Source organism: Sapajus apella, unplaced genomic scaffold (genome assembly GCF_009761245.1).
Source record: "Sapajus apella isolate SASKATOON/1434 unplaced genomic scaffold, GSC_monkey_1.0 scaffold62, whole genome shotgun sequence".
Lineage (NCBI taxonomy): Eukaryota > Metazoa > Chordata > Mammalia > Primates > Cebidae > Sapajus > Sapajus apella.
The window spans coordinates 13,782,612-13,805,635 of NW_022437002.1; the positions used below are offsets into that span (position 1 = coordinate 13,782,612).

Here is a 23,024-nt window from a genome sequence, read left to right on the forward strand (position 1 = left end):
TGGCACTACATCATGAATGGAGTGGAAGCGTCATGAGGGGATTATTTAATGGAAACAATACCCACTTTAATATAGCAGGCATCCTATAAAAGTCTTTGCTTTTATCTAAAGACAATGGAATCAGACCTGACACACATTTACAGAAATCCAGATGATGATGACACACCAAAAATATCACATTGACGTAGTGTTTTGTCATTTTCCAATTTCTTTCATGTATATCAATTTACTTGAGTTAGAAAATCCAGAGACTTCACCTTGACCGTCCCTCTCTGTCTCCACCCTAGCTAGCTCTGTTGCTTGTCCCAGGCCCTGAAAATGGCTCAGATATAAATCCAGACCAGCAGCCATTAGACAGCCAAACAGAAACCTCTGTACACGGAAGTCATTGTTCCTCTTGCTTCTCAGAAATGCAGAATTAAGGGGGGAGAATGCAACCCCAACATATAATAAATACAATTATAAATAAAAAATTAAATAATAAAAATAACAAAACAGCAGATATAAATGACAGAAGCAACTACATATAAACTTCAACTGACAAAAACTATAAAATATATTCCCATACATTGAACAAAGGTCAAAAATAAATTTGAAGAGTCCGTATAATGTTAGACTTGTTAGCCTTTTTTTAAAAAAATTGCCTTCATGTTTCCAGCTAAAAAAAAAAACTCAAGAATTCTTCATTTTCTCTTACAATTTCCTCATTTGTAAAGTAGAAAGATCTGTATGTAATTTTCAGAACGGTATAAGCATTCATAAGTATTAGTTACTTTTATTACCATTTGCATGTACAGGGCAATCTCTCCAACTTCCCTCATTCCTTTTCCCAGAAGAAGCTAATCAAATGGGTTTATCAGATTCCATGACCTCTGTGCATTGAATGAAAGTGAACGTATTCAGGTGTGATGCACTCTATGTCAAGCTCTCATTCTGTACAATTCATTGACTGGAAGAGCTACATGGAAATACATATCTAACTGTCTACTTGTGTCTCCACAAAGGCCTGCAAACTCCAAGAGGGGAAATTTGCCTAATTCATTTCTGCCCCTTCTGTGCCCACTCCATGAGCTGGAAGTCAGTACATGTCAACAGATAGCTGACCAATAAATGAATATTCAAACCAGGCAAAAATAAGCCAGGAGAAAGGCATTCTTATTTCCTTCAGTGGGATAGTCCTGCAAGCAGTACATCTTTGGTGCCCTGATGACAGGCTATAGTGGATGCTGTGGTACTGCCCAGGTCCCCTCCATCACGGAGCCACTCTTCCTTCTGGCTGTTGGGAATGGTGTCAGCTGACAGCTCACACTTGAGTCTCTCCCAGGAATTCTGAAGGGAGTTGTGTTACCAAGGCCATACACTTTTCCCAAGAGCAGTCTTTATCTGCTGACTGATCACTTGCATGGGGACCAAGACCTGGCCCCAATGTGGGACAACTCTAAAGAGCCATTCAGCTCCAGAACTCTATCGCATGGACGCAGGCCCTTGTTGCAATTGCATCACAGTTCAACTTTTCCCTCTCCCCCACCCTGTTCCCCTCCCTCCCTAAGGAACTTCCTACACATAAATCCATCATTTCTCAGTCTGTTTCTGGGGAAGCCAACCTGTGACAGTGCGTTCCAAGAGTACGAGCTGGGAGGTAGGAGTATGTTGGCTCTTGCTGGAAGCTTCTAATCCCTACGCCTTCATGACTCACTTTATTCATGGCTTGTCTCAAATGTACTATCTCAGAGATGACTTCTCTGGCAGTGTTCAACTATTCCCAAATCATTGCTAGCATATTACCCTGTTTTGTCCCCTCCTGTGAAGTCATGTACATCTGAAGTCATGTTCTTTCCTTTCTTACTTACTGTTTTTTCTCACTCTCACATGAGGATGTGAACTGCAGAGGACAAATACCTTGCTATACTGCTCACCACTTTATCTCCAGCTTCTAAACAGCACCCAGCACCATGTACGCTCCTAAGAAATATTTGTTGAATGAATGAATGAGAATTTGCACACACATTCACAGCAGGAAGAACTGGGCTAAGAGTGAGAAGCCCTCATTTCTAGCTCTGTTTCTGCCATTAACCCTCTGGGTGACCTTGGACAAGCCACTTGACCTCTCTGAGCCTCATTTTTTTTATCGGCAGAATGAGATGGTGGAACGTGATGATCACTAGAAACTGACGGTGCCAGCATCCTATAATTTGACATGGTTATTCAGCTTGAAATGATTCTGTCTATAAACTACATTCTATGGGAATCATACAGTTCCTTAAGCTGAAACAGAGTTTCCCTGAGCATTTCACAATATCCAATGAGTATCCGCTTTCAGATGCCAATTCCATTATTATACCAATGCTGGAAAAACTTTCATGTGAGATGCTGCATTTAGGGATATGGTCAACATGGGGTTCATCAAAGTTTTAGAGCACTGTGAAATAACTGTTCACCTCTTTGCATAAATGTCATGAGAAGTAAGTCCCTTTCTCGAGTCCTATGAGGTAAAGAAAAAGTGAACACTGGTGAGGCTGCTTGTGCACCAGGCATGAGTCTATGCTCATGGGGCGCACTGAACACCTCAACTGGCCTGGAGCAAGCATTCAAGGAATGCTGGCTCTTAACAACTGTCTTGTTTAATCCAAACAACAGTCAGTGTGAGGTGGGTACTCTTATTAGCCATCTTGGAGTTAAGGACACAGAAGCGTTGAGATTTACCTAATCTACTGAAAGTCATCGAACTAATAAGTGCCAGAGCCAGAGCTGGAATCTGGATAGTCAGGGTCTTCAGCACTGCCATTTAGCCACTACACTAAAGAGCTGTCTCAATTTTCTTAAAATTCAGATTCTGAATCAGAACGTTTGGGGTCAGGCCCGAGATCAACATTTCTATTTCTAGGTAATGCTGATGCTTCCAGTCTGTGGCTCAGGCTTTGAGCTGCAGAAGTACAGGAGAAGAAAATCCTGCTAAAAGTCAGAAGCTAGCCTGTGGTCCAACCTGGTGAACACTGGCAATGAGATCATGGCTAAGTGACCTCTCCTCACAGGCTCACGCCTGTGATCCCAGCCTTTTGGGAAGCCAAGGTGGGAGGATCACATGAGCCCAGGAGTTCAAGACCAGTCTGGGCAATGTGGCAAGATCTACCTTGTATCTACAAAAAATTTTTTTTTAAAATTAGCCAGGCATGGTGATATGCCCCTATAGTCCCAGCTACTCAGGAGGCTGAGGTGGGAAGGTCACTTGAGCTTAGGACATAGAGGCTGAAATGAGCCAAGATCATGCCACTGCACTCCAGTCTGGGCAAGAGAGTGAGACCCAGTCTCAAAAAAAAAAAAAAAAAAATACCGGATGTGTGTGAAAGCACATTATAAACCAGAAAACTCAAAAACAAGGGGACAGAAATTTGCTTATCCACTGGTCTGTTTCCCTCTAGGATATGAGTCTTTGAGCCAGCACAAAACAGTAGTGCCTGGCATATAGGAGATATTTAGTAAGTGTTCAAAGTGCCAAGTACTTTAAATGTTGTAATTGAATCTTCACAACAATCTCTGATTCACATTTTACAGATAAAGAAACTGAGACATTGCCTAATACACCCTCAAACTACTAAAGCAGTGAAAGCTGAAGCCCAGATTTCAAATGAGATCTGTCTGCTTCCAAAACTAATGCCGATTTTACCCTCCACTCCATTATTCCTCCAGCACAGGGGCCTAGCTGAGGTCTAGGAATGGATCCAGATTTTGCTTCTGCACCTGTCACATGGGCACTGGGAGTTCAACTCCTTCTTAGGACAAATGAGGGCTCCAGTCTGGGGATAGATGCTACAAATGCAAGTAGAGGCTCTTCATTTTAGGGGTGGGAGAAGGCACAGAAATAATTCAGCTAAAGTAAACCCTTCAAGTAGTCTAAAATTATCAGGGCCCCCGAAGCCAGTCCAGAATACATAGGTTCAACAAGTTCAAAGGAGCAAATGCTTGGAACAGTGGCTCTCAAAGTGGGGTCCACCAGGGTCTCCAGATGGCCCTGCTGACCACGGTATTTTGTTCTTGACATTAATTTATAGCTCCAGCATTGGCAGGAAACTTAGGGGTCATGGAGTCCAGCTTCCCACACAAGGCAAAGAAACATGACAGGGCTAGTTTTTGAGGTCTCGAGTCCAGTGACCAACTCAATTTGAAGCTCGATGGCTTAGAGAAGGAAACAGCTAAAGTAAGAGGATTATACTATTCCCATCCTAGAGGGAAGGAAAGAATGCTCAGAGACGCTAAGGAATTTAGTCCAAAGCACAAAGGCAGGAATGCTGGAGGTAAGACCTGAACCCAGAGCCAACTGACTCCAAAGTCTGTGCCCTCTCCTCTGCCCCTCCGGGTTTGTTATTACCATTATAAAAGCAGCAGAATCTGAGGGCTCAAGAAGGAGCTGGATGTGGTTCCAGAGACTCTGCCGAGCTCTGCTGGTATCAAACATCACGGTGGACACTAGGGGCTCACCTGAGGCTACAGCGATAAGGTGCACACACACAGGCTTCTCCTTTCCCCAAGCATTTCTGCGGGTGGCGCCCAGCTCATCTGGATAATAACTAACCACAAGCTGATCATGGTGGAAGATCCAAGATCTGATAAACACACAAAGGAAAATCCTTCAAAGAAGCTGTGGGACCTGCTCAGTGTGGGAGCCTCCAGCTTGTGAAATGGCGAGGAGCCAGCGGTGTGACCCAGACTTCACCACGTGGTGCCACCCTAGCTAGGACCTCACTCCCACTCCCCGGGAGCTGCCTTCCTGCCTGTAAGAGGTGTAACCAGGAATCCCCAGCAAGGTCACAGAATAAGAAAGGTCAAGAGGCTGGAAAGAACCTCATGAGACCAGTGAGTCCGGCTCCCTCTGGGCCTGGAGCTGGGTCTAGTATAACACACCCTCATTTAATCCTCCTCACAAATGGATCAGAGAAATATGAAGCCTTTTGAGACAGGATGGGTGATGGCCATCTGGGTGCCCCATAAGTTCCATTTCTCTGCAGAGACCATGGACATGTTCATTGACACCTCCACAGCACTACTGTGAGTCAACTACTCTCTCAGGGGAAGGGGCAATGTGTCCATTCCCTCCCGAAGAGGACCTTGGCACTGCCGCTGTTCTGTGGGCTCTGCCTGGCTGCCTCTCGCCCTATAAAATACAGGGGCCAAAGTTCAATTTTCTTAGCATCTCGTACATTCTCCAGCACACCAAGTGTTCAGTAAGTGTTGGCTCTGACTGAATAATCATCTTGTAAAGGGTATGACTCAGGCAAAACACTAGGCCTGTAACAGCTCCCCGGTTCTTACTAAATAAGACAGTGATGTGGTGGTTCCTCCAGAAAGCATTGATTAGAATAAATTCACCCAATATTTATTGAGCATCTACTATGTGCCAGGCACTATTTGGGGATTCAGTGATGGACAAAACAGACATAAATCCCTGCCTTCATAGAGCTTACTTTCTAGTGGAGGAGACAAACAAAGACACAATACAGTATCAGTTAGTAATAAATGCACTGAGAAAATAAGAAAGATGAGAGAACAAAATGCTGGGAACACTATTTGAGATGTATGGCAGGAAAAGGCCTTCCAAGCAGAGAGAACAGCAAGTGCAAAGGCCTGGGGTGGGAATGTGCTTGGGGCAGGAGAGTGGTGACCAGTAGTGATGAGCTGGGAATGAAGCTGGAGCAGCAGGCGGGGGTTTGGGCCACATTGGTCATGGGAAGGACTCTAGATTTTATTACAAAATCCACATGAAGTCATTGCAGGGTTCTGAGCACAGTGGTGATGCCATCTGGTTTACATCGTTTGGGGACCAGAAGGACTGATTCTTAGCATATAAGCTCCAAGGAAATGTAAATACATTAAAGAAACCCTAAGTACATGGAGAGTAACTTGTTTGAAAATACTATTGCCTTAGCCTACTAGGATTGCCAACACAAAGTACCACAGACTAGGTGGCTTAAACAACAGAAATTTATTTTTTTTCACAGTTCTGGAGGCTAGAAGTCCAAGACCAAAGTCCCAGGCAATTAGGTTTCTGGTGAGGGCTCTTTTCCTGGCTTGCAGACAGCCACCTCCTCACTGCATCCCAGCATGACCTTTCTTCCGTACGGGCATGCAAGGGAGAAAGCGAGCTCTCTGGTGTCTCTTCACATAAGTACATCAATCCTATCAGTGACTCTTACAACCTTATTTAACTCAATATCCTAAATGTGCTATTTCCAAGTACACTCGCACTGGGAGTTAGGGCTTCAACATATTTTAGAGTAACACAATTCAGTCATAGCAACTAGACTCCTATCGAATTAGATTTTACAAAATCTACTCTTCCGTGGTTAACTTCAGAGGGACTGATGGACAAAACCAATGGTGAAGTCAGAGTTAGTCAATGCAGAGGAAATGGAAGTAGACCACACTCATATTCCTTGGGGAATAGCTCTCCATTCTGGGATGATTCTGCGGTAGGGCCCAGGGAAAGTGCATTTTAACAAGCCACTTTGATTGACTAATGAACAGTGGACAAATGTAGTGCTCCCTGGGCCCCTCTAAGAAGCAGTACCAAAGATAATTTTTCAAGTCACTATAGAGTATTATGCAAATAAAAGATTATTTTTTATGGTCCTCATACTTTCACCAAGAGAAGCAGATACCCTAATCTGCCACATGAGCTCCTTCTCATCCACCTGATATTTGTCTTTCTAGATTATGTGATTTTTGTGTATAGGACAGTCCACGAATCCTGTGGCTGCTATGTCTTCAGAGATTACAAGTAGCTCTCAGCACCTGAGCTGTCAGGCATGCTTTGAGTACTATGACCCTCTGGCCATGACTAAGCCAAGAACATGCGCACACTCTAAAGACAACGATCTTCAGGAGAGACACAAGGACTTCAGCTGCCTCAGTCAGGCCTGGCTGAGCCCTCTGCCCTGCAGACTTGGGCTATGGTGGACCAGCCAATCCAAGCAGACTCTCCCTGCTGAGGAGCTGGGAATGAGAGACCCAGAGAGAGAAGAACAAGGGGGGCATGGCTGCAGAAGAAGGACAGGCAGAGAGCATAGCTGGATCAGGTCCAGCATGGGTTAGTGGCTGGCATGGGAAGATGTCTGGTCTCCAGAGCTGCTGCAGGTGACAAGGGACATGCTGCAGTTCTCCTTGGGTGTCACGGGGCAACTACCAGGACGTTTCAGAACTTCCTCATCTCCTCGATCTCTTTACAAGCAACCCCATCAATAAGTCACCCGATCAATAATCTGAGCATGTCCTCAGTTCCCTGCAGCAAGAGCTAAGAACCAGATAAATGAAACTGGTAATGTGGATTCCCACACTACCCCAAACTTACTGGGTCGCAGCTCAATTCTCATTTATTTCTAGTGTTTTCCCCATGAATGAAATTCACAAGAGTCAAAAAGAATGCAACCAGTCTTCTGGAGTTAGTTGTGGTAGGATGCGAATGGCAATCCTAGGAGGCATCCTGGCTTTTCTCATGTCACCCATCCTTGTCTAAACCCTAAGGGAGTCCCAGTGGCTCTAATTCCAAAGCATCCCTGTGACCCAACAGCTCTCTCCACCGCACTGCCAAAACGCAAGTCATGCAGCCACCTTCTCACATGAACCCTTGTGGCAGCACATCGTGGTCTTTTTTCTGCTCTTGCTGCTCTAAAATCCATCCCCCACACAGCAGATCATGTCCCTACTTAGAACCTTCCAGGAGCTTCCCAATACCAACCCTTACCAAAGCCTACAAGAGCCCATAGGATTGGGCCTTGCCCATCTCTTCAGCGTCGTCTCCCTCCACCCTTTCAATAGCTCCCGCCCAATGGCCTTCAGTTTGTTCCGCAAACACAACAAGCTTATTCCTGTCTCAGGGATTTTGCACCTGCTCTTCCTACTGCTAGGAATGCTCTTCCCCACACATCTACACAGCTGCTTCCATCTCATTTGGGTTTTCCTTCAAGGGTCATCTCCTCAGAGATGCTTTCCCTGAACACTCCAGCAAAGGCAGCCCCTCAGTCACCCTGTCCTACTTTCTGCTCTATTTTTTTTCTTTTTTTGAGACAGAGTTTTGCTCTTATTGCCCAGGCTGGAGTGCAATGGTGTGATCTGGACTGACTGCAACTTCCGCCTCCCAGGTTCAAGCCATTCTTCTGCCTCAGCCTCCTGAGTAGCTGGGATTATAGGCATGCACCACCATGCCCGGCTAATTTTGTATTTTTAGTAGAGACTGGGTTTCTCCATGTTTGTCAGGCTGGTCTTGAACTCCCGACCCCAGGTGATCTGCTCACTTTGGCCTCTCAAAGTGCTGGGATTACAGATGTGAGCCACCGCACCTGGCCTGTTCTTTTATCTTCTTCCTAAGCACCTGTTAGCACCGGCCATTGCGCTGTTCACTTACCTGCTCCTTGTTTATTTCGATCTCCTATTCTAAAATACAAGACTTACAGGCAAGCACACTTGCTTTCTTCCCCCTAAATCCTTAGCCCTGGAACAGTGCCTGGTACCCAGTAGGTACTTGATGAGTGTCACCTGACGGCCTGGCCAGTATTTATTCTGCACGGCACCACCTCTGGGGATTCTGGCTATCTATGTCTCTCCCATTGCCTTCTACCTTAGCAGCAATCTCAGGAAGGTGGTTCCTCTCAGCCCTGCAGAGGCGCAGGCTAAGCCTCAGTGCATCAAATATGGCCATCTGAATATACCCTTGCTTTGGAATACCATGTTCCAGCTCTCCCTTCAGTGCATGAAAGGAACAGGAATGCTGCCCCTTTGACACGGATGGCCCAGTGAACTCCTTGTATTCTTTTGTTTTTCAGGGCTGATATACGTATTTTAAGTAAACTCGTTGAGATAATTGAAGATTCACATAGAGTTGTAAAAAATAATACAGAGAGATCCCAGGTACTTTTCCCTCAGTTCCCCCCAGTGGTAATAACATTTTGCAAGGCTGCGTCACAGTATCAGAATCCACGTAATGTCACTGACACAGGCAAGATACAGAGCATTTCCAACGCACGAGGATCCTTCACGCTGTCCTTTTGCAGTCACTCCCAGCCCCGTACTCCACCAGGACAACACTAAGCTGTCTGTTTCCCCTTCCTATAACTATGTCATTTCACTCTTTGCTGTCTTACCACACTTTCAGACCCCCACAGCATTGCTGTGGGGATGCCTGGCTGCCTCATATCCGCTTGTGGTCAGCCTCAGATCTGGCCTCCCCTTTCCTCCTGAGCCACACTGTCTCATCCTTACCCGTAAATGGCACCCTGAGTTTTTTAGGACCTTCTTTCTAATTCATCCAGAGCATCTCACATTTATCACCACCCTCCTAGGGAGGCAGCAAATCCCTGTGCAAAGGGCACAAGCTTTGAATCCTACTTTCTACCTTTCTGAGCCTCAGTTTCCTCATCTATAGAATAAAGTCAATAATACCAGCATCAGGGATCCATGGAGATTAAACAACACCATGAAATGAAGGACTCTGTCCAGTGTTTGGCACATGGCAGCCACATGCTAGGAAGAGTAACAGGCGCAATTTAGGATTACCTACAAATCTCAGCCAGTCTGCAAAACAAAAATTGCAACTAATCAAAACACCATTTCCTGATGAGATTAAAATCAGAAATAGCATCTGATCGTACAGCAGAAATCCCACAGTTTGTTAATAGCTGACAATTGGACCAAATGGTCTTCTTTCAAAAAGGGTGTCAAGGATTTTGGGGGGTTGGGGGAATTTCAGAAATAGATTCTTAAAATCTTCCCATCAACAATAGTCATCAATTTGCTGTGTGACCTTGTCAAGTTTCTCTACCTTTCTGAACCTCCATTTCTTGGTCTACCATGGGGATGCCAACCTTGATCTATGTTTTCCTCACCCTGTGCTACAGGGTCCTCAGAGGAGGAGGGAAAGTGGAGCCCTGTGAGGATCTCTGGCCTCCTCCTCCTCCCACCTCCCCATCCAAAGCAGCACCCCGTCTGTTACTGGCTCTACAGATCAAGAGTACAGATGATCTTTCCTTTGAAAAAGAGGCTCTGGTAGTTTCAGAACTTGCAAGACCATTGTCCTGATGATTGCAGGGGTTCCTTCTGGGTCTAAAGTCCTGCAGTTCCAAGTGCTCAGCTCACTCTCATGTACTGAACACAGATAGGACTCTGCAATAGCAACTGGTCTCAGCTTAAGCATTGCTTCTTCCAGGAAGCATTCTCTGACCCTGGAGATGAAGGTAGGGCCACCTGTGGGCACCCCCAAGGCACCTCCCTTCTAAGCTGTCCATAGGAGGAATCCAGGGATGAAACTAACAAATCACGGGGCCCAGGGTGCGAATACCTGGGAGTGGGGCATGGGATGCTCTGTGTGTGTGACTACACATGAGTGAGGCAACCACTCACAGCCCCAATTAATGGCCACCGCCTGGGGTCCAGAGGACCCCAGGTGAAATGCAGCCTGGCTGGCTGTGTGTCACAGAGGACTTCTCCTAATCAAGGAGGGAAACAGAGCAACAGTCTACCTTGCTTAGCCTTGTGAGCCCCTGGTGGCCGCCCTGGGTGCAAATGACTTTGCCGAAACTCTTAAACATTTAAACCCTCCTTCTCTTATTTTATTCTCAGGAGGGTCTAGAGCCTGTCTGCTATGGTTGTCACTAGTCCTGTGTGACTATTTAAATGAAATACGATGTCAAACCCAGGTCCTCAGCCACACTGGCCACATTTCAAGTGGCATAGCAACAGAACTGTGTTCTGTCATCGCAGGACCTTCTACTGCGCAGTGCTGCCTAACCTGCCTGGGAAACCTGAGCCTGGCCCTCGTCACTCCTCCTTCTATGAATCAGTTTGCCACAGTCCTCGCCTCTTTGTCACTTGTTCCTGAAAAACCTGGACTGGGTTGAATGGTGTCCCCCCGACATTCATGTCGCTCCAGAGCTTCATAACATGACCTTATTTGGAAATAGGATCTCTGCAGATGTCATTAGTTAAGATGAAGTCACGCTGGAATAGGGTAGACCCCCAAATCCAACATGGCTGTGTCTTATAAGGAGAGGAGAGACACATGTGCGGATATTCACAGGGAGGCGGCTATGTGACCACAGAGGCAGAGACCCGATGACGCCTCTACAAGCCACGGTCACTAAGGATTGCCAGCAGCCAGCAGAAACTAGAAGAGGCACAGAAGAATCCTTCCCTAGAACCTTCGGAGGGAGCATGGCCCTGCCGACACCTTGATTTCAGACTTCTAGCCTCCAGAACTATGAAAGAATGAATTTCCAGTGTTTTAAGCCACCAGTTTGTGCTAATTTGTTATGGCAGCCACAGGAAATTAATACAGGGCCCCATCAGGAGACCCTACATTCTCATCCAATTCACCTCCTCAAAGACAGCCGGGACCTTAAAATCCCTTGGATACTAACCCCTGGCTAGTGACATCCATGGAGCCCATCAGATCCCAGCCGTGACAGCCAGCCAGTCACTGGACAACATAACCAGAGGAAGCTTGGCACTGGAAGGAGGCCAGGCACGCTGGGCTGGTGAGGCTGCCCAGGAGGGAGCCAGGAGACTCAAGCAGAGCATTCAAATTCCATAACTTTCCTTTTAATTCTAAAACAATATCAGAAGGGTTCCCAGAAAGCGACAAGCTGTAGGCCATCCAGTCTGTGGTTAAACAGTGGAGCCTGATCACTTACTTTATTAACTTGCTAAATCAAAGGGCTGTTAAAGTCTCTGTCCGGTAATAAAACGCAGGAAGGAGCTGAATCACCCACCTATTAGTGGTTGTACTGGCGCAGTTAATGGCTGTGGCCTGGCGGGGCGTGCAGACAACAACAAAGCCAGCCCTGCGTTTCCACCTACAAACCCCACCACTTCCTCTGCCCATCCCACTACCCCCAGCGTACCTGCCCACACACACCTGCCTCCAGGAAGGCTGCATCAGAATCTGTGGTGGCTTGGTTTTTAAACACACCCAGAATTTCCCCTCTCAAATATACTCCCATCCAACTCCTCCAGGATCCCACCTCCATGACCCCAAACAAAAACAAAGAGATCAACATCCAGAAATGCAGGATTTATTAAATCAATTCTGTAAAGAGGCAGCCAGCACCGAGTTTTGACAATGCATCATAAACAGGTGCAAAGCCTCCAGAGCCGAATGCTATGCAGCACTGATAAGCCGGGCCCTGAACCAGTATCACCCTCTGACCACACAGAGCCAGAAACCACCCTATGTATTGTCTTCACTCCACCTTCTCCTGCTGCTTTAACATGGGGGAGAGGGGGACCGCCTGTGTGCTGCTCTTCCTGAAGCTGCTGGAAAGATATGTCTAAAACCGCTGACTTTGTCCATGGAGCTTATCAGCAGGGCCACTTGAACAAGTTATCTAAGCTTGAGGCCTCAGTGTCCTCACACATAAGTGATGGCTCCAGAGGTGGAATTCTTCTAAGACCTGGGGAGGTAAGTGTACTTATGAGTTTGGTACATCATAAGTACTACATTAATATTCATTGTTGGCTGGGCACGGTGGCTCATGCCTGTAATCCCAGCACTTTGGCAGGCCAAGGCAGGTGGATCACTTGAGGTGAGGAGTTCAAGACCAGCCTGGCCAACAAGGTGAACCCCCACCACCCTCTCGCCCATCTCTACTAAAAATACAAAAATTAGCTGGGTGTGGTGGTGCATACTTGTAGTCCCAGCTACTCAAGAGGCAGAGGCAGGAGAATCGCTTGAACCCAGGAGGTGGAGGCTGCAGTGAGCCAAGATCACAGCACTGCACTCCAGCCTGGGCGACAGAGTGCGACTCCATCTCAAAAAGATTAAAAAAAAATTGTTGTTAATGATTACTATGAATAATGCATCTAGTATATAGTAAGCACTCAGTAATCACAACAATAAAGTGCTGTTATTATTTCTAAAGTAACATCTAACAAAACCAGGCTCCAAGTGCCATAAAAACTCATTATTAAAACTTTATTACAGATGCAACTCTATAACTATCCAAATTAAACCCTTCAGAATATTCCCAGGATACCCAGAAAAGACTGAGCTCGAATCCCCCATTAGTGCTAAAAACAGGACCCACGAAAGATCCACAAAGTCACGCGGAGCCAGGTTTGGCAACTCATTCCCCGCTGTCCCATTACCAGCCCCTCATAAAGACTTCCTGATTTATCAATGCAGCAGGACTGAACTCTTCCACCAGGAGGTTTGCTCCATTATGCTCCATTACTCTGGCCTCATTTGATGGCAGCCTCTAGGGCTTCATCCAGGCCCATCAGGAAGTCTTGGTGGAAAGAGCTCCACGTGCCCCTGAGATAATAGAATTCTAGCTTCCCAAAGCTCAGACCCGCTGAGAATCCTGAAGAAGACGCCCAGCATGACTTCATTTTCCTTCCCAAGAGAAAAGGGAGCAGAAAGAAAGAAAAGGAAGCCACATTCTTTCTCATCCTTCCTTGAGATGGTGAAGTTCCTTTTCATTTGCTTCCAAAGTCTGCAAATCAGATGGCAATTTTAGCTCCATTTGCCCCCACCCCCACCCCTAGCTTTTTGCTAGAGGATCAGGAAGGCACTAAGCCAGCAGCCTCTTTCTTCATCAGCAATTAGATCTATGGCTAGGATCTGTCTACCTGGCACTGACCTGGGGTGACCTTAGTTCCAATCTATGCAGCTTTCCAGAAATGGGGCTTTAGCGTGGAGAAGGATTTTTGTTTCAAATAAAGGCTTTTCTTACACTCTAAAGCAATTTACCCTGGAAATTGTTGCTGGGAAGACAGGAATGCAGGATGCAGGCCCTCAGCTGAGACGTCCTCCCCTCTGTTCCCCTTTACCAGGCACCTCTACTTCCTCCCTAAGTCAAGACCTGAGGAAACGCTGAAAGCAGGCACACGCGGTACACAGCAAATCCCCACATTTCACGGCATATGCGCCTTCCCAGATGACTGCATGGATACACTCCACAACACATTGTTAAAGTGATAATTAGCGATAGACTTGTTATGAATATTCCAAATACAATTTCTCTCTACAACAGTTGATGGAGACAAAGGACATCACACAAAATGTAAGAAGTAACAGAGGGATTTTTGTATATATATTTTTAAAAGGTCTTGGGAAAACAGTGTTTAAGTCAGAAGGTGATTTTGACAAAGGAGACATTTCAGGACCCATTTCCAATGAAAGGTGCATGGGCATCAATATTTCCTCTGCAATGCACAGGAAACATGCTGTCCCCCCACAAACTCCAGGAAAGAATGCGAAACCGAATTCCAGAAGCCACTCTTCTGTTGCCCTGTTTAACAGCAGCTAGGAATGCTAAAGATTGGTAGTTTAAGAGGAAAAAAACAAACAGAGGACATACTGGGGAATAAGGAAGAAGTAACTACAACCAAGGTGACTCACCCTTCAAACGTAAAAGAGAAAAGGTTTATTCATGTTTCACATTTCACCTGCTAAATGAAATTTCTGGAGGCCCCAGCTCTGCCCCCACACCTTTTACATACATTCTGATTTGCAAATTCAGTGATTTTGCTCTGCATGGGACAATGGTAATGCCAGGGACACTCCCTCCTCTGACTGCTCGATTCACCTGGGCAGATGAAAGACTCCAGGCAGCCAAACTGAGGATGGTAAAGAGGGGAGGGAGCCTCTGACACCTAAAGGAAGAAAAGAAGGAGACCCAGCCCCACCAAGGCCACCTCCACTGCAAACTGTGAATCAGCTCGGCCAAGGGGCAAGGAAAAAAACAACCCCTTCAGGGCTGAAAGGGAGCAGCAAACTGAACTAACAAGGAGAAGAACGCAATTAGCAGTGCCGCTGCTGCTTCTCTGTGAACATCAGGGATCCCGGACTTACTCAGATGGAATATTCTATTTTAAGGATGAAGCTGAGTTCTTCCAGTCCAAGAGAGAAAATCAGGTAGCAGCACAGTTACCATGCACACAGAATCCTCTGTAGGCAAAAGCCCTCTCCTCCGCCCCAGCCGTATCACTACACGTCATCTGACGCCACTTCTTCCCTTAACTGCTTGCATGGTCACAGAGCTTGAAAACCACAGTGCTGGGACAGCCCTAGAGCCATTTAAGTATTCCCCCTCCATTTCCTAAATGAGAAACTACAGACGAGAGAGGCTGAATAATGTGCTCAATTCAAAAGGCTTGAAAACAAGCACCAAGTCTGGTGTAAAATCTAGGACCTTCAAGTCTCAATCTTAGTCCACCCTCTACAACAATGTTCCCCACTTTTTCCCTTATTCAGACCAAACTCACATTCAAAGCATAGAATTATCTCAAAGGAGTAGCATTAAACATCAGGATCAAAATACAAAGAAAGGAAAATCTAACATCTCATATAGAATAATCTCAGCACTCTACCTAGAACACAATAGCCTGACCTGGGCTTTTTTGGGACCCCAGGGAGGTCAGCCAGGGGACAGAGGTCACCAGGAACAGCCTGGAGAGGCAGAAGAGGGCCGCTGGCAGCCTTCAGGGCTCAAACTTCTGCCACGGGGCCTTTGCACTGCCTCTTCCCTCTGTGGGAGCTCCGTCCCTAGACATCCACAGGGCTCACTCTCTCATCTCCTTCACATCTGTGCTCATGGGCCCCATTGTCAATGAAGCCTCCCCTGACCACTCACTTTAAAAATTTCTCTTGATACTCCCATCTCTTGTGGCCTACTTAAGTTTTTCCACCGCACTTACCACTTTCTAAGAGACTACATATCTTACTGAGTATGTTTGTTGTCCACCAACTTCCATTTTAAACAATATCCATGAGGACAAAGAGTTTTGGTTCACTCCTATATCTCCTGGGTCTACAATAGTATCTGACACATAATAGGTGCTCAGTAAATAAACACTAGTTGAAGAAATGAATAAGTGTGCTTTCCTTCACTGTCTCCATCAGCAACAACCACTTACTCACCTCCTACACACACACAGACACACACACATGCCTCTTTCTGCTCTTTCTTCTCTTCTTCTTCACCCATGCCCCAGGTCTGCCACTAGGAATAACAGGGATAGCTTAGGCTAAACTTAAAACATTCAAATATTGCCAAGCCTTCCATTAGAAACTCATGTTTTATATACATATCTGGTTGTATAGGCACAAAACCTCTAGAAGGATACACATTAAACTGATACCACTAGGTGTCCCAGGGAACTAGATGGCTGGGCACATAAACTTTTCACTCTATATGCTTTTGTACTATTTGAATTTTGAACTATATGAACGTAATTACCTGTCAAACATGTTTAACTAAAAATAAAATTGGAGTCTGGGCATGGTGGCTCAAACCTGTAATCCCAGCGCTTTGCAGGGCTGAGGCAGGCAGATCACCTAAGGTCAGGAGTTCCAGTATAGCCTACCCAACATGATAAAACCCCATCTCTACTAAAAATACAAAAATTAGCTGGGCATGGTGGCAGGCATCTGTAATCCCCACTACTCAGGAGGCTGAGGGAGGAGAATTGCTTGAACCCAGGAGCCAGCTGCAGTGAGCTGAGATCGCACTACTGCACTCTACCCTGGGCAACAGAGTAAGACTCCATCACAAAAATAAATAATACATTAAAAAATAAAAATAAATTGTAAAAAACAATGCACGAACGACACTCACTCATTCCTCAGCTCTTGTCCTCACATCCTCTTAATACAAATTTTTCAGGGTGATGGTCACTAGAATGCTGTAAGCCCTGGGTTAGATAGTGAAATGCGGTAACATTCTCCTTTTCTCTCATCCCCCAATTTTCTGAAATGTGCATGTTACTTTTACAATGAAATATTTGAAAAAGTTTCCATTGAGCAGAAGGAGATGAATTAATGCAAATTTCCCTACATACATAAAACATGGAGACTTTGTTTCAACTCATGAATCCCTTTACCTTTAATTCTGTTCACTCCTGTTGGATTTTTTTTTTTTTTTTTTTTTTTGGAGACAAAGTTTTGCTCTTGGTGCCCAGGCTGGAGTGCAATGGTGCAATCTCAGCTCACTGCAACCACTGCCTCCTGGGTTCAAGTGATTCTCCTGCCTCAGCCTCCTGAGTAGCTGGGACTATAGGCATGCACCACCACACCCGGTTAATTTTGTATTTTTAGTAGAGACAGGGTTTCTCCGTGTTGGTCAGGCTGGTCTTGAACTCCTGACCTCAGATGATCTACCCACTTTGGCCTCCTAAAGTGCTGGGATTACAGGCGGGAGCCACTGCGCCCAGCCAGATTTTGCATTTAATAGATTTCAGAAGTTGTCTAAGATGGTGCCAGGTCACCAGTGGTGCCAATGCAGGACACAGGCAATGCTGTCAAGGTTGTATCCAGTGAGGATGACCACAAACAAGCAAGACTCACAGACTCAAGGATACACTTGGATGTGTTTGCTGTGAGGAATGGGCCAGACGATTATGTGATGTTCATATTTTTCCCCTGGGACTTTCAGATTTTTCCAAGTTTTCTGACCTGAGATGCATTGCCGAACTTCTATTTTTCCTCTTACTACACTCTGGAGTAAATGTGTGTGATGAGTCACTGGCCTTCTCTAGGCTGTGATCCTCCCAAGATGAAGTCCCTATTTAACTCTCTTTGTCTTCTCAGCCTCTAGCCTGGTGCCTTGCAACAGCGGCTGCTCCATAGATGGGCAATGAAAGAGTGAATGAAGGACTGTTTCTCAGCATCCAATGAGCACTCACTGGACATACCCACATACTAAACCCAAAGAGACAACACCACTCCCTCTTTCACCTGTTACCTCAGACATCATTTATGGGTAGTCTCTGTCCCGGGCAAGGCAAAGGAAGCCAGAGCTATCCAAGTGTGGCTACAAAGACATCCAGGAAAGGGCACATGTGGCCTTCCCAGCACCCTAGTCTCTCATGCATTTGGGTTCTGAGCAGTTAATGCTGGCTCCAAGTTAATGTTTGACATCTTTGGAACTTTTGCTAATTTTCCTTTCATCTTTTTCTGGGGATTTATCTTAAGGAAATAATTAGTTGTAGGAAGAGGAAACTAAACCACCTTCATTAATGCTATTCAGGTGGAGAAAAGTTGGAAACAACCTAAACATCAAACCATTAGAGATCAGGTAAACCAATAATGCTGTAGCCATATAACTGAGGACTCTTGCACTACAATTGCTGTAAACTGAGCTTGTTGCCCTAGAAAGTTGTTCATATAAGATATTAAGTGCCTGTGTGTGTTATCAAAGACTGTACATGGTATTATGACATTACAGTTACATTGAAATATATGTGTACATATTATACATGTGTGATACTATATGCCTAAATGATTCATCTTGTCTTTGGGGGAAGTAGGATTTGGAGGTAGCTTTTTCTTCTTTTTATTTGTCTACATTTCCAAAGTTTGTGTAACAAGTACGTACTGCTTTGCAATAATGAAAAATAACAATGTTACATTTAACTGAAAAAAGAAAAGCACAATTATCCTGCAGTAGGGCAGGCACTAAAAAGGCAGGAATAAGAGCGATGACAGCAGAACACTGAGCTGAGGCTGGCCTCCTTCATGGCCACCTTCCTCCAGAGGTGGATCCATGCTCCAATTACCTCCACACATACGAAGATGTCAGTGCCACTGACCACACTTTCTCACACATACAGTCAAAGCACCAGGAGGGGACGGAGCCACCACAGGGCAAGTCTCAGCTGGGATGGGCAAGGGAGGGAGAAAGGCACCAAGGAAGTGACCAGGAGATGCACTGAGCTGGCCAGGCAACCTCTGTCAGAAGTGGATCCCGTTCACAATGAAACAGATATGACATGAACTTGGCAGCTTCTGAGAACAGGAATGTCTAGTGGCACTTCTAGCCTAAAGTGATCCGGTTTCAGGTAAGACAGTTTAATCCAGAACTCAGAGGGAGAAAAGATTACCATTTTCTCCTAGGGAAAGGTACCCAGAGCTACCAAAGCTGAAACAGCAATAGCATGCTTAAAGGTAGATATGAGACGGCCAAAGTCCCATGAGCAATGGCATCCAGATATGATGAAATCCAGTGCAGGGGGGAAGGTCTCTTCTCACAATATCCATTGGCAAAACTGGTCACAATTCAACAATTTTCTCTGGGTTCTTCTGAAAACTGTTGGACTTGTCCTGCTTCCTTGGCTTCTCTGGCTGTTGTTACAGATTTTGCAGTTGCAAAATTTGGAAGACCTCACTGTGCTGTCCTCCATTCAGTGGGTTCTGGATGGATGGCCGGATGACATGAATAGCTCTTGGTTATGGTTGATACCTGCAAACAGGGAGAGTGCTTATCACAATTGGAGTCTACTGTGCCCTGTTTCCCATGTCAATCATGGATAGAAATGAGATAAGGAGAACGGAGTCAGGCATGGGCAGGATAAAACAGGAGCCTGGGGAGGGGAGAGGGCAATAGGGTAACAAGGGTGGAAGGGTCGAGGAAATGGCAGGAGCAAGAAGGGACCCAGGAATGGCCCGACATCCTCAGAGATGAAAGATTACAGAAAGGGGGCAGAAGGCAAGAGCAGAGAGGCCACGCCAGCTTGGGCTGGAGCAGTCTGATTCCTCACCACGCCCTTGTCCCTGCTGTGCCCATCTGCTGCCCTTTCTTTGCCTTCTGGCCCTGTAAGAGCCATCCCGGTCCCACCTCCCAAGCCCTACCTACGACTAACCCTCCCCTAAGCCCTACCAGAGAAATGAACTTACTTCTACCCTTTGTGGGCCGCGTGCCTCCAGCTCCAGCTCTCCTTGGGGCTCCGGGGGTGTGCCAGTTTCCCTTTAAGCACTAGCATCCTCAGCCTCTGGCATGGTATTAGAATCCGTGCCTTCGGAACCTCCTTTCTTCCCATTCTTCAGGACGTTTGTCCCTCGACTGGACAAGATCCAGCAGAAGTGGGCAACGCAGGAACAAATCCGAGACACCAGACTGAGAGGGACAGGAAGGGGAAACATGGGGCAGTCCTAGGTGATCTGGACCATCTGGTCACCTCATTCTAGTTCATGAGCGGACATTTAGACGAGGGAAACCAAACTACAGTGTGCAGCAGGGTCACCAGATTGTTCTGTGGCACCCAAGACCTTTCATCACCACTGATCTTCACAGCACAGGTGCAAGCAGATCTACCTACCAAGGACTTAGAAACCCAAGATAGTTTCATACTTTAAAACTGTATGGAAACTAACCATGCACAAACTTCTCTAATTACAGCAGTCTCCCCAGAAGCACATCCAACAGCACTCCATCATGACTTCCGGGAGGAGCCCGCCCCCTTGCTAACCCCTCCTCCATGCAGGTGCTCACATAGAGGAGCAGATGGGACATGATACAAGGAGGAGAAGGTGGGTCCCATCCCAGCACAGGCAGGAACTTTCTTTCTGTTTTAGGGTCACCAGACTGTTCACCAAACCAAGCTGAATAAACATCTTGTTGCCATATTTGCACAGACATGCAACCGCTTGCTGTGGCCATGACAATGACTGGAATGTAAGAATCCATCAGTGGTAGACAAAAAGCTTTCTTTTTTTGTTTCCGAGACAGAGTCTTGCTCTGTCGCCTAGGCTGGAGTGCAATGGCATGATCTCAGCTCACTGCAACTTCCGCCTCCCAGGTTCAAGCAATTCTGCTGCCTCCGCCTCCCAGGTAGCTGGGACTACAGGCATGTGCCACCATGCCTGGCTAATTTTTGTAATTTTAGTAGAGATGGGGTTTCACCAAGTTAGCCAGGCTGGTCCTGACCTTGTGATCCACCCACCTCAGCCTCCCAAAGTGCTGGGATTACGGGCGTGAGCCACCACACCCAGCCAGTAGACCCAAATCTCAAAGCATATACTCTAGTGGTTCCTAAACTTTAGCATGCATCAGAATCATTTGTAAACTGAGCTCTGGTTATACTCCTAGGGCTTTTTAATCAGTAGGTCTGGGTTGGAGGCTGACAGCTGGAGTTTCTAACAAGTTACCAAGCGCAACTGTTGTCGATCCAGAGACCACACTTTGAGAAACTCTGTTCTACCACCAACAGTGTTCAGTAGTATCACCTGTCTTATATTAAATGAACCACTAATAGCTCACTTTCACTCAGCCTGCCAACTTCACCCAAAGCAGAGGCACAGAAAAGGGCACCACACACACAAAGAAAAAGTATACAAAATGTTATTTATTTTAAGGTTAAGAATAAAAAGAGCCCTAGAGTTCATGGAATCTAACTATCTCACTTAATATAGTATTAATTAAACTAGGCTTAGAGAAGGTAACTTGCACAAAGAAACAATGAAAAAGTTGATAGAACCCAAACCAGAAACTCCAGCAGCACTACACTCAAAATCATAAATATGGAGTCTTATAAAATCTCCTGATTTTTGTCATCATTAAGAGTCTGCAACTGGTGAACTAAGGCTTTCCCTTCCGGTCCTCCATGCCAAAGCACTTAGGCCATGCCATGGTCATTTCTTAGTAAGGCTATGATGGAAGCAATTGTCGGTTCCCTCCAAGTTCAACTGTGAGTCCACTGGCTAGAACTCAGAACTGGTTTTCTCAGGAATCCCACAGCACACATGGAGAGTTCCGGGGATAACTCTTCCTACTAGGCACCACACTGAGGAACTGTTGAACTGCAGTGATGACAGCCCATGGGATCTAACCATCATGAAGAATATTATTTCCTAACATTTCATTCTGAGTTTCAACTTAGACCTGTGCTGGTCCCTCTTCCTGGAAAACTGCTACCCCAGTTTTCTCATGTCAGACTCCTTCTGTCCCCAAGTGTCAGCGTGTGTTTCCTCTTGCAGAGTCTCTCCTGACCATCTACCCAAGTAGTTCTCACTCCCACCTCCTGCCAGTTACACTGCATTTCATCAGCCTTCTCTGGTCTCCTTATAGCCCCTAGAACTATTTGAAACATTTTGGTCATCATCTACTTGCTTCTTACGCCCTGACACTAGGATGTGAGCTCCGAGAGGGCAGGAACTTTATCTTTGTGTCCACCACTAAAACTGCAGCACCTAGAACAGTGTTTGGCAACATAGCAGGTTCTCTATACGTATCCGTCGAATGAAAAAAGGAATCTACAGAAGAACGAGAGAGCACTTTCTTTCAACGTGGTTCCCAAAGTCTGAATTTGAGACTTTTCCTGTTCCTCTCATTTTCAATAGTAGGAGTGAGACTGCTGAGCTTTAACAGGATGTGGAAGGGGAAAACGTGTCCTTAGGCTGGTGTTCTCAATGACAGGACAGAGAAGAGGAACTTCCAGGGATTGGGGGTGGTGTTGAATCACTTCCCAGCTCTGGTGTCTTTTCGCACAGAAAGCATTCTGGTGAGTCAGGTCTACCTGGATACAGGGTTTGGGAGGCAACAAGGCATAGTGGAATGAGATGTTTTTGAGTCCAAAGAGTTGAGTTCAAACTCTCAAAAAGTCATGTAAATCTCTCTGAGCCTCTTGTGCCTGGTAGAAAATTCCCAAGGGATAGGGTGTTTGTGAAGATCAAGGAAGTTAACATATGTGGACACTCTCTGTAAATAGTAAAATATTATAAGTTGCAATTAAATAATTATTAATAAGGCCACATAGGCCCTGGAGAGATCTGGATAGGTGAAATTCCTCAGGGCATGCATCTCCATTCAGTCCTGCTATTTCGCCTCCCTTAACTCTGCCAGCACCCCCTGCATGAGAGCCCCAGCCGAAAAACAGAAGCCCTAAGGTACTGGCACTGACTCCTCAGAGCCCCATGGAGCTGCCAGTGGCCACAGCCCAGCCATGAGCAGGGCAGCCAACAGGAAGCCCAGGAGAAGACCACTGTGAGAGACCGCAGAGGGGCACGGGGACACCATCATTGGCAGTGAGCCAGGGCAGGTGTGGGAAACAAGCTGGAGCCCTCATTTCTGGCCCAAATGCTTTGGATAGGTCAGAGTTGCAGAGACAGGAACATCAGAGAAGCCAGGCTCCCTCTTATGACCAGGCCCTGGTTTCTTCATGTCCTTAAAATGGGGTCTATACCCCACTCCCAAAGACAGGGTCTATACTTCTTTCTTTGTCAAGAAGGTGGGGCAGATGGTATTGGAGTCTTGGGATGGGTTCCC

The 23,024-nt window shown here is 46.1% G+C and overlaps 1 protein-coding gene and 1 long non-coding RNA gene across 5 annotated transcripts in view; one reads left to right on the forward strand and one right to left on the reverse strand.

Moving 5' to 3' along the window:
- HIVEP3 (HIVEP zinc finger 3) overlaps nucleotides 1-23,024 on the reverse strand; it is a 515,007-nt gene that overhangs the window by 311,543 nt on the left and 180,440 nt on the right. The window lies entirely within an intron of this gene.
- On the forward strand, nucleotides 1,494-22,202 carry LOC116529577. The gene is made up of 3 exons (XR_004259553.1): nucleotides 1,494-1,504; nucleotides 2,638-2,642; nucleotides 22,119-22,202. It is a non-coding gene; the product is annotated as an uncharacterized LOC116529577 (long non-coding RNA).